We start from the raw sequence: 13,172 nt of genomic DNA, 5'->3' as shown, positions 1-13,172 counted from the left end.
GGGAACGCCACACACCATATAAAGACATCCATCTCTTAAGGAAGAAGTGCGATTCTGATTTTATACATATAACTCAGGCGATCAGTGCGCACGCTCTTGGATCCATATAATATGGATTTAAACGATTCCGATCACCGGAGCTAAAACCTCCTCACCATTAGAAAACCATTCCTTAGTCAACAGATCGATTCTTCATTCCGTGAAAATATTCTTCCTCCAATACAGACTGTAAATTTTCTCTCCAGAAACTTTGATTTCCAAATATTTTGAGTCCTAGAGTTTGTTGTTTCATAAATATATTCTGGAATATTTAACATAAACGTCACCAATTTATCGAGAGGAGGAGTCGCTCAAAAGATTTCGTGAATTGGGAAGAGGGACAAGGTTCACTCAAAGCAAAAATTTGTTCATTGCTTAACAAAGTTTCTAGCACATCAATGTCGTGTCAATTACACTACATTGATCAACGCAAGGAGTGCGTGCATCCATAAGCTCCACGTTAAGAGGTTGCCTCTTTGTAGTAAAGCTAAAACCTATTAAATTATTACACGAGATGGTTATACAATGACTTTATTTTTAGCCACCAGGCGAGTTATGTTGTGACATCATAACAGCGTGAATAAAGTATCTAAAAATTTTATGGCATCATTTATGGAGAGCGTAACTTGCTCTAGCGATGAATTTTAAACTCACATTTGTGGCCCAGTCCCCAAAAGAGGACTTTCTCAACTACCAGTAGAATGGATCAGCATCATGGGCTGCACTTACCTGAAAATAGAAAGAAAGTAAATTAAAAAAAAATAGCTAGCAATTAGCAAATTACAAGTATAATTGGATAAAAAGCCACTGCAATTTGAGAGACTTATAAGGAATTCCGCAAGAAGCTATTCCTTTTACTTCCTGTTATACCTATATTCCTTCCTTTTTTTAACAAAAAATAAAATTAATATGCTCTATATCGACTATGTAACTATTAGCATTCATAACGAAAGTTATTGAGGGAAAAATACGAGGCGAAAAGTATTCATACTTCTTAATTGCAATAGAAATACCAATAATTTCGTTTCTCTATTGGATAAAAAAATATTGTATATTATTATATTGCTTTGGATTTCCTCCGTATTCCAGCATAAAAAAAAATGATGACTTCAAAGTAACTGCATAAGCTATATTTTTCTCAGGATTATGTAAATAAGAAGCGTGTGTTACTTTTATGATGGTGGCAGTTTCACCAGTGCTACAGCTGGTGTGTTTACGTCAAAGTATCGTGTATTTCCTTGACCGCTATTATACTGGAAATATATAGGTATAGTGAACGGTATGGGTCGTAAAATGATTTTATACTCGACCTATCTCTAATGAAACACTATACTGCTATCAATCGGACTAGTTAACCACCCCGTCACTTCAATCTGTAGGCACCAGTTGTAACGCTGGTGAAACAGCTGCCGCCATTAAAGCGACAAACGTTACCACATCCAAAGAAAATATCAAGAGGACTTCAGACACTTTGCGAATACCTTTGAACCTGTGTGAGGAATCCAGGTGTCGTCACACACGTGAACACATATATTATGAGAATTTCACGGGGGAGCAATCATATTGCTTGCCCGGCATTAGAACCCAGATCCTCAGAATACACGCAGGATTGTCAACCATTTGAGCTACCAAGGAAACGTCTCCTTCTATGTAGTTCTCAGCTGCCCCGGGCACGCATCCCGATTAAAAACAATGTATATCATAGAAAATTTTTCCCTTAAAGTGCACTTTCAAGAAACTTCGTCGAGGAAAAATCCTGGCTAGGCCGCGGTTTCTCCTTGAATAATGGAATTGTATACTATCCAAAAGCGGATCCAGAGAGGGAAATTGTCTGGTGTAAATTCGGTATCCAATCGTAATTTTTTTCGGACCCCCAACACTGCTTGGAGGTTATCCCCCCAAATCAGGCCCTTCACCTAATTCCTATTCTGGATCCGGCGATGATATTACCCACAAATAAATTTTATTAAAACTTTTATTAAGAATGCCGACGTTAGTATTTTGAGATTGATGTTTGTGTTTACGATAGACTTTAATAAATTTGAATATCGTAAAGCATCGCACACAAAATAAAAGCCAAGTCTCTGCTCACCGTATCAAACCACAGCACCACTCTGTAAACGACCATTTCCTCTCACCCCAACTCTTTTCTCATAGCCTTTCCATCGCTTTTTCATTCAGCAAAAGTAGTATCTCCCTCGCTTCCCATATCCTTTCTACTCCTCCTCTCTCTGGGCTTTCCAAATCCTTGTTTTCTCGCCGCCCTTGGGGAGGAATCTTCTTTCGAAAGAGTCGACTAGCGTCTCGTGCCTTTTATGCGAAATCCCATCGGTGCCACCTCTCCCGAAATCATCCCCTGGCGCCGTTTACACGGATTAGGAAAAGCGGAGCCCGGTGAGGGAGAAGGGGGTTTAAACTGGATGGATATGGAAAGAAGAGAGTGGGGTGGATATTAGACACGGGTTACGGGGGAGTGAAGTGGGATCCGAGCGCTCTCAGTCATCTCGGATGGGACATTGAAGGGGATTTTTTTTCCGGAGGCGAATGGAGTAGCAGCGTAGAGGACGCCATCAGGGCTTTGGCGTCAGAAAAATATCGGCGCAAAAAAAAACCATGTGCGATACACCTTCATGATTCGTTGAAATAACTCGGACAGATACTTTTGGCTGAAAATCGTTAGCAAAGCGTGAAATGAACGATAAAGGAGCGTACAGAGCCATCCGAAAAAGTGGTAAAGAGGCGTTAAGAGGACGCATCAATATCGTATAACCAATCGCATCTTGTTTTTTTTTTCCGTAACGAATAACGTATTTCAAACTCAAGCAATCATCCGGGAATTTTTAGGTTATATAGAGCACACCTTAAACATTTGACTTCATTTTAAACATTATAGTTTATTGTGAAAGCACTTATAGATAAGATTCATATTCAACAAACAGGAAAATGCTGAAAAGTATCCACTCATCAGGATCTGGTGACTTGAAGTTGTTAGTCTTATTTTTTGACGAATATAATTTCATGAATAAATTCCGAATGGGGAGGATACACTCTCCAAATGTAACGAAAAAATGGTAAGAATTTTATCTTCCAAGTCTCAATGAAATAAAGAAGCGGGTTAAGTGGAAAGTCTGATAAATGAAATAAGATGCATGCTAGATTTTAATCTTAAGGCGATGGCCATACTATAATATTTGATTATGGAAGGAAGCACAAAATAAGCAAGCTTAAAGCTAAAAAAAAACGTAAAAAACAACTTCAAACGAAAGATAACGATGAAGGTGATGAAAGATCTATGAATAGATGGAAAAAATATCACTGATTAAATACATGCTATGGGAGTGGATAGTCTGGCGAGGGGTTACGATTCCTTATGATAGATTTTGATTTGTTTAAATCAATTCAAGGGATTATTAATCAGCTATTGTAAAAAGTACATGAGCACATCTCTTGTCCCGCTTTCAGTAACATTAAATACTGCATTGTATGCGGACGACTTAGAAAATGGAAATCCATGCTCCCTTACTCATTTGGCTGTTTGTTTTTTAAAGGATTACTGGCAACTCATGAGATTATTAGAGAACTTAAAACAGACGGCAACACTCATTTAAAAATACTACGACAAGCAAATGGTAAATCAAGGACAGAAAAGACATATAGGAAACCTGTATATATTTCTCGACGAGAATTTAAAATTATTCTTTCTGTAAATATTGCGTTACTTGGCCACTTTTGTGTTAAATCTCGCTGATGAGTCTAACGTTAGACTTGGAATTATGGGAAAAATGCGAACGACAGACAAGAAAATGAGCAAAAACTCGGAAATACTGTAATTTTTCGGAAAAATATGTGTGGAACAAGGAGATTTTATTAGAATGTGGCGAAAGATAGAAAGGTAAAAATGTGCTCTGGGATTGAAGGAGAGAATTAAAAACAATCTGAGGATTGAAAAACTTCCTACGGAGCAGCAAGGCTGGCAAAAAAGGAATAGAGTAAATTCAACTATTCTAGTTTCAGAATACAATTAAAATAAAAGCTTTCTGTCAATACAAGAAAAGCATTTAAAGAAATCTGATTTTCAGAGGGAACACACTTGGCTATGATAGGAATCATTATTTCTCACGATTCCCAGGAGTCACAAAATAAATATATCGCAAGCATGCTTGATTATCACCTTCATTATTCAATAAAATTCAATTATTACCTCAAAAATTTAATATCCAATTTCTTCCAGCGTTGACAGATAAATTAGATGCGAAAATAAGATAATGGGAGACGTAAGAAAAAAAGAGGAGAAGACGTATTACATAACACCCTTTAGCAATCCTTTTGGGGATAATTATTCATCTCATGCTGGAAAAGTAAAGAAGAAGACGGTAATGCCTTTTTTGTATGAATTAATTTTGATTCCTATAATGCTATTATGTTTCAAAAAATTGACGGCCTCAGTGGCTTCGGGGTAAAGTCCTCGCCTGCCAAACCGGAGGACATTGATTCGAGTGCTGCCTGGGTGGGTTACTTCAATCCAGAACATGTGTTTTTGTTATATTATAAAGGTTTTAGTTGTTAGATTTCCCCGTAATAAATGTCTTAAACGAACTATTTTCGAGGCGGTGAAGAAAATAAATAAAAATAGAAAATTCTCCTTGAAGGAGCTGAAGTAACGACCAGAAACGTTTCTCAAGAAATCAATGCATCATAGAAAATCAATGCATAAGCTTGCTGCCGATGAAGGACGAAAAAATCCATAAGCAATGGAAAGACTACCATAAAAATGAAATGGCACAAAGGTTATCTCGCAAAACACCCGATAGAATCTCGAGAATAACGTAAGAACATGTTCACTGATTATTTTTACCATATATTATCGGAAAATCAAAAAACAGGAGTCAGTATCGATTAAAAAAAAAGCAACTTCTCGAAGAAGCTCAAATCTCTGGTGGTAGACTTTGAATCGTAAATTGATTTCCCCCTCCCCTCTAAGCTCGGCCCCCTCCCACTCGCATGTGCCGAACGGCAACAGTTTGCAGTTATGAGCTCCAGAGAGCCATTCCCACAGTTTTCTTTTGTGAAGAGCTTTTAGTAGCACGAGGGGCGTTTCTTAGCAACGGATGCCGACTTGATACCATAGCCCCCGCTGGACTTGGGTTCTGTCATAAACGCTGGGAACATCAGATTATTATTCGGAGGGATATAACGGGCCCATTCAATGGAAGTACTACGACACGATGGGACATTTTACAGTGCAACGCCTTGAGTTATTAATCCAATTTTCGGTGGTGCGATTCTGGCGAAAGAATCCGAGAAAACAAATTGAGCATTGTGAACTTGTTAATTGTTCTTCATAACGTTTTGCAACATTGTCTACGAATAGAATTGTTTCTTCCCTTCCAAGCCAATTTATAGCCTACTTGGACATTGAAGGTGGTGAAACGTAGAAACCAAAATAACAAATAAATATACAACATATGCAATAAGTTAAATATAATCTCACGGTACCAATCACAATCAAGATAATATCTCCGCGTGAGAAATGCGTCAGATTTTGCATTAGAAGTTACCCGAGATTTATACCCCAGACTACGATCAATAGCCAAGAACTCCACTGAATTGGTCACAACGCTCCAGATATTCACAAAGAAATTTCCTGCTAACAAGGCTACATAAAAATGAGTAAGTATATGCGAGGGCCGTTTTTTTCAACCTCCTATGGGTCATGAACAGAAGACGCAGTGATTGATTAAAAATTATTTCATTGCTAAATGTTGAGCATACTTGTGGTGTCCTTACGACATCATTGCCTCGGCGGTTGAGGAATTGGTCTTGCCTGTGGACAAGCTTTACTATACCTTCTACATTGAATGTTGCCGCCAATGACTCGCTACGAATTTTGCCCTTGCTCTGAAGCTCATTGCCGGTTTGAAAACGCTTTCCTCCTAGCGACATCTTCATTTCAGCGTAAAGATGGGGGTCACATGACACTAATTCGACATTGCACGGTGAATGATTGAAAATGCCCCATTGAAATTGTTAAAGGAGCCGTAAGACTGTATCAGCGCTGAGATGAAGGGCATTGTCATGGATCAGAACACTTCCAGAAGTAAGCATGTCTATTCTTTTGTTTTGAATTAGAATGGACGAAATGTCTCACACTCTAGCCACATTGGATTAAAGAATAATTCTCTTTCATCGGTTTAAAGGTCAAGACATGCCACCCCTGAAGCCATTCGGAGAGTTTTCTGGCTCTCTCTTCGCAGTGCGCACTTGGTGGGAAAAAATTTGGGAAATGTAAGAACAAGATATTTTATTCCGCTACGGGATTAATTTCATTATATATAAAAAAAGCTTCAAATATATACATGTAAAGGCAATTGAGGGCATTGCGAGCTACATTGTTCCTCTCCATTTCCCTTATAACTCCCCTAACATTTCCCTAGTTTCTTGTATTATTTCAATTTCCTTGCCTTTACATCTAGCAAACGACTTATGCATAGGGATTGTGTAAAAATGCGGCAATGAACACTGAATTCAAATTAAAGCAGAAATTAAAAAAATATACAAAATTTAAAATGTAATTAGTCTTTGATTAAAATCTGAAACTACTAAAAAATTACACAAATCCTCACAATAAACGAAAATTTTCCTCGGCCAGCCATTTTTCCAATCATTCTGATATCTAATGTACTTATTTCAGCAGCCTTCTCAACAGCCTGCAGGTCAATGCCAAAATTTTGCGCCAATTACCTCATCTTCACCTTCTTCTCCCTTTTCCTTGACGAAAAAAAATCCCTCCACGCTACTGGAACGTACAAATGCCCTACGTGTTTAACTACTATTTTTACCTTTATGCTGAAGTTTTTCCATGACCAGTATCTAATTTCCTCCATTTTATTGACTTTCCTCATTTCAATGACCGATACAACCCTGCATAATATAAGATTAAATAATAGACACCTATCGTATTCCGTTACGTAATGATTACCTCATGGTGTCCTACCTGAGAAAATTAAACTGAGCGAATTCAGAAAAATAACAAAAAATTCCCACATCAATTTTCAAGCCTGTATGTAATAATGAGGAAATGTTCATTAACGTGTCGGAGTATAGGTCTAAGAATGTTATGCAACATTTTTGCCAATATTTCGATACATTTTTTTATACTTTCTTCGGGGCTTTTTGTAAAAATTTGCTTACTGATGTACTGCTTGGCTGGTTTGCTTACAGTAAACAAATCTTCGTAAAAAACACCCGAAGAAGATATAAAAAATATATCAAAACGTTGGCAAATAATTTTGCATATCACTCTTAGACCCCAACTCAGAGCCGCTAATCAACATTCAATAATTGACGTCATGTTAAAGAAAAAAGAAATCCATACTAAGGAAAAGTAGCAACCGGTGGATGGCGAAGATAAGTAGACACTTACATTAGGAGTTGAATTAGGCATCAAAGTTTTAATGGAATACTTGATTGCAAGGAAGAGGAAATACACGCGTTCAGCTTATCATCCTTGTGAGAGGAGAGACATGTGTACCACGCGCAGACGTTGACCGTCTCCGTTTGCTCTCCGCGGAGGAAAAGTTTCCAGACTCCGGTGAGACGACACTCCCGAGAGACACCTTCCGCTTGGTCGAGCGGGGTCCTGCTGGCTCGGATCCAGTGGTGAGGCAGATGGGCGAAGATTCTGAAATCCCGGAGGGGTGGGATGCAGGAATTGTTATGGTGGCCTGGAGATGGATGCGAGGTATTCCATGGGAGACGACGGGCGTGATCCAAGGAAGGACCTTGGATGCCTAAACGCTTCCTACGCTTCCCCGAGCTCCTCATCAAGGTCTGTCTTGTTGGAGGTACAAGTATCACGAAGGACAATACTGCTATTTTTGAACGTTCTCTTCACATATTTGAAAGTACGTTTACGCTCGCTCAATGGGGAACATGCATGAAATTTTTTCATCATGCTTGTAAGTCTCATTGAATAGACAATTTTCTCACGAGTCCAAATATGTAAGTCAAAACTTTCTTAGCCCTCCACAAACGTCTTTAAATGCTTACTAAAAGAGCTTGAATATTGCTTGATGTCACGTGACCTGAAACGCCTTCTGACGTCATCGCACGGTACACCATTTTATTCGCTAAGAAAGTAGAGCGGTAGAGCCTTGATTAGAAGATATCGAAGTAAAAATCATCAACGAGCTTTGTAGAAGTTCCTCAAAGGACAAAGTGACTTAAGAGGGATATAAGAAAGCACAATACGACAGTTTACTTTTGGTCAACTCCCTTATGGTAGCTGATCTTCTAAAAATTAGTGATTTCTTCCAAATCTCATCAAACAGTCCCCTTCATTTGTTTCAATAGCACATTGGCAACAATCTGCTATTTGACGTTGAAACAGCAATTATTTTCGCCAAATTTGCGTTTGAGCACCTTCATCAACCGATTTTATATCCACTTCCTCAGTCTGTCATCAGTGGATACCGTGCCGTGACGTCACGCTCCGATGACGTCGTGTTTTCAAGCAGCCGATGAAGATTAATTTTTAAAGACTCATAACTCAGCTAAAAAACATTATTCATCCGCGAAAATTTCAGCGAGTATATTTGAGGTATGGACCTACTTATTCTAGTACTTTGAAAAATTGTGCTCGTTCCCCATTGTGTTATCTAGGATGCGTTACATTATCTTGTGACAAAAAAACCACTCATGTTGTCCGATATTAAAGGCGGCAATTACAGTTCCTGAAGCCAATTTTTGTCGTCTTGGAACCCTATCATTAAAAAAATTTTCTTATGACACAGCAATTAATCAGTACATTCCACACAGATTTACATATCATTCCTACATCGATTTCGACAACTACGTATTATTCTCATGAGGGAGCTAACAGACAAATTATAGCAAAGATACAAACTGCTGTAGTAATTTTCCTTACTATTTTATGCATCACGTCTTTATCATGATGGAAATTGTCATAATTGATATAATCATAATCGTGTAAACGTTGAAACCGGTTAAGAGATTAAAATAGTGCAGCAAATTACAACAGCTGTTAGTATCATATATGACAATGAATTTCCACAAGGTGATCTCGTCAACTATCGATCTGATACAAAATATTTCCAGCAAGGCTTATATTTATTTCCATGAGAAAAGGCCTCAAGCCGAATTACGTGAGAAATATATTGAAGGAAAAGTACCCTGAGGAAAACGTAGGCTAAATGAAGGAATATTAGTATCGTAGGAACATGAATCAGTTGGAGAGGGTGTATTTAAGATCGTATATCACAAACACTGCGTTAAAATTTGAACTCATTGACCCATTCTATTCATCGACTTTCGCAGCGGGGTTGATAATTTTTAAAGATTACATTATTGATGTATTTTTTCAATTTTATACATCACGCAATCAGTGATCAAATTGACGATTGTTGGGATAGGTGAAGGTAAAGATAGCCCCACTCTTCGCAGCGGGTGTGTGTATATCTTAAATGTACGGTGGAGGCATTTCCTTTCCATCGACCACCACGCACTACGAGGATGTTGGTATTGGGTGTCCTCTCGGTGCATGAACTAGGGACCTTTCCATCAGCAACCAAGCGCTCTATTCACTAGGCTACCTCGCTCCCCACTCATGAAAACGTCTTTGCCATTTCTCTAATATTTACTATACTGGGCAGAAAAACATTTGGTCACGAAATTTTAATCCCGCACAGCTGATTGCAGGTGAAATGCTTTCGCGGAAAGCCGGAAAGAGAGCGGTGGTGCCTTTCTTCTTGGGATTTAATCCACCGAACTCTCAAAGGAGGAAAAAGGAGTGGAAGCGGGTAGGAAGGAACACACTCCAAGGTCTTAGGAACCAAGAAGGGCGTGTTTACTAGCAAAACAGCCATTAATGTGACAAAGAAACTGGAGAATTATTCAATAATGAGAAGAATCCATCGATCATTTCGTTGGATACAGCAGATGCCACTAGGAACCAAAATTATCAAATGATGTCTAGGTAGAAAACGCACCATTTTTAAACTAAAAAAAATTTGAGCCAAGAGCTCCGATTGGCCCAGTTGCCGGATGTCTTGGATACATCGCGATCTCCGTCAGGCAAGTCATTAGTAGTCAGGAGTCGTCCAGAGCATCAGGGCAAACCCGCGTTCAATCGGAGCGTTTGGCTATAAGTTTCTGTAATTTATTAATGGTGCATTTTGGACCAAAAAATCATTAAAAATTTTGGTTCCTACATGTAGTGGCACAGCGAAGAGCTCCGATTGGCTCAGTTGCCGGATGCCTTGCATACATCGCATTTTGGGGGATAAACCCCTCTCCCCAGAACTCAGAGAAATTTTAAAATATAATCCATTTTACTAACTTGGATAAATACTACTTATAGAATACAATAAAGATTAATAAAATATCCCTCAGAAAGCCGTAAAACTCACCCTTTGAACCATTTATCTTAAACATTTTCAGGGGTGGGTACCCGCATTCCATTCCCCCCAGTATTACTTGTTCCTAAAACCCCCCTAGCTTTAATTAGAAGCTGCGCGCCTACCTACTTGCATTAACTGTGCAGGGTTAAAATTTCGTGACACACTTCTTCTCCATCCTGTTTACGAAGTTTTGAAAGCCTTTACTGTGATTGATTGGTTTTGATGAGGAAGTTGTAAAAATTTCCTTCCTTTTCCGGTACTTCCGTTCTCTGCGTTGTGAGAACCTTTTTGACTTGTATCGTTTAAGGGTATGCTTCAGTCACACACCAGAGAGTTCTCATCCATGGGTATGATAAATACTTGTTGATTTAATGGTCGCAAAATCCAGGAGAGCTAGTAATTTCATTTAACCGAATTGAATTCAGCAGTAGAGTCAACACCTATATGGGTGATTTTTTGTCTTGTTCAATTAATATATGTATTATGGGGTTACATTACTCATTGCTCGTTCAGCAATAAGTAATCCAGCGGTAAAGTGCTGTATCTTATACATCGAGATATCATGTGGTACCCGCATTTGATCCCAAGTTTTCCCAAGAACATGCGTCCGAAGAGAGAGGATGGAATAATAGTAAGAAGAAAGGATAGGGCCGCCAACACGGGAAGCAATGGAGGCAAGAAAGGAGTCTCCTTCCACATCGTCTCGTGACGCGGGGGCGACTTTAATGCTCTCGTAAAAGCCCTCAAACTTCCCTCCTTCCCATCCCTCCCACGCTCCCCGAGCAGATATCGGTCGCCCGGGAAAAAGTGAAGCAAAGAGCCTTTTGCGATTTAAAGCTTTATTTCGGGGAAAATGGAACCGGCTGACGGGGGATGGAAAAAAACGTGCCCGGAATCGCACAAGGGTGTAGCAGTGTAGGGTGGACGGACGTCGGCAGGCCTCGGGGAACATCACGCGGTGCTCTAAATTGTTTCTTCCCCTTTCTTGTACAGTACATATATACGTACACATATATTCGTTGGAAGCGGTACTTCTCAGTGCACAATGCGCCTCAAGGGATTCGAGCCGGTCTCGCCACGGTGCTCGCATGTCGCAAGTGAAATCCGAAACAATAAGACTCACGGTTAAAAGGAGGTGACACTTGTAAAAAACAATACTCCAGCACCTGCACCGTACCGTTTTTCTGTGCGGAGTTTTCTGTACGGAGTGATAGAGGGGAGAACTCGATAAATTGGGTTGAGGTACGTGTTGGCCCCTTTTACTTGTGTGAAAAAGTCAGTAAATTGCTTTAGAAATCAATTCATAAGAAAATAGCTTTTGTGGTTCTAGACTCCGTGACGCCAATCAACTATTTACACTTCAATTAACAAGCTATTACCACATTTGTATCAGAAATTTGGAAGTTAAATTTCAGAAATGAAATTATATATTTGTTTCCTGCTACACATATTTTCTCGTTACAAGTAAAATAAATAAGTAGCAGGGAAATATATCCATGGACGGAATAATGTTCTTGTTTCATTTGTGGAGCTATAAAATATGACATTGATTAAATATTTGAGCGCAGATAATATTTAATTATGCCCCTGGTGTCACAACGAAATGATTCAAGCAAAGATTTATTCATTGAGAATGGAAAGTTTTTCCAGATTTTCCATATGGTATTCCCACTTATGAAGCCCGATTTAGAGAAATAAGGTTAGAAAATGTTTGTAAAGCGAAAAAGTGGAAATTATTCGTCCTTCTAAGTAATAATCATAAAAAGAGACACTAATGGGGCATACTTTTTCTGATAGAAGACATGCTTTAAGAGCGTCGATATTAATTTCCTCAGCCATAAAAACATTGGCTCTCTTTCAATTAGCTAATTGAATGGAGAGAGATGTATCAAAACCCAACTTGGAAGCTGAAGTTATTAGCAAGAGCTTCATAACGTAAAAGGTTATTTCATAGCCATTTTGAAAAGGCTGGTGCAAAACAAAACGAAATAAATTCTCCTCGAATAAAATTTATTAACCTTTCGACGGCCGCGGTGATTTTGTTGGTTAGGCTCCATTTTATTAGCACAAATATCGGTTACCAAAGGGCAGTAGTACCATTCCCAGCTCATGACAGTATTTTACAATATCAATAAAAAGTGAACGTGATCAGTTCTTAAAATAAATTCATTCCGTTAATATGCTTAGTAATTAAACTGTTCAATATGGATGAATGAATAAGGAGCTCCGGTAATCTCTTTGAGGAAGACATTTAGTGGTCGCTAAATATATGGTCGTAGTAGTGATAATAATGCCCTTAATGTTGCCAAAGATTTTTCAAAGTGCAACAGGGAGAAGAATTTTGTGAAGAATCATTTAATAATTTTTGGTAAAGAAGTGAACAGCTACGAATAGGAAAAATGTACATGCATTTAAAAAATTCCTAATTAGGAGTAAAGAAATGATTTTTTATATCTATGGGTATCTATTTGTATATCTATGGGTAAAGTTTTGGTAGTGAGTTTAGTGAGATTTTTTGCCAAAGTTCTAATCCGCTATCGACTTTTTCCCCACGGAATATATTAATTTATACTTTATTCGTTATGTGTGTAGGTACTTGCAACAGTATGGGAAAGAAATTCACTAGCAAATTCACATTCCCTAGCAAATGAAAGCTAACAAATAATAAATTAACGCCATTTTATGAGAAGGGGATCACTATCAATATAATTCCAC

Source organism: Ischnura elegans, chromosome 2, assembly GCF_921293095.1.
Source record: "Ischnura elegans chromosome 2, ioIscEleg1.1, whole genome shotgun sequence".
NCBI lineage: Eukaryota > Metazoa > Arthropoda > Insecta > Odonata > Coenagrionidae > Ischnura > Ischnura elegans.
This window is presented reverse-complemented; position numbering follows the sequence as displayed.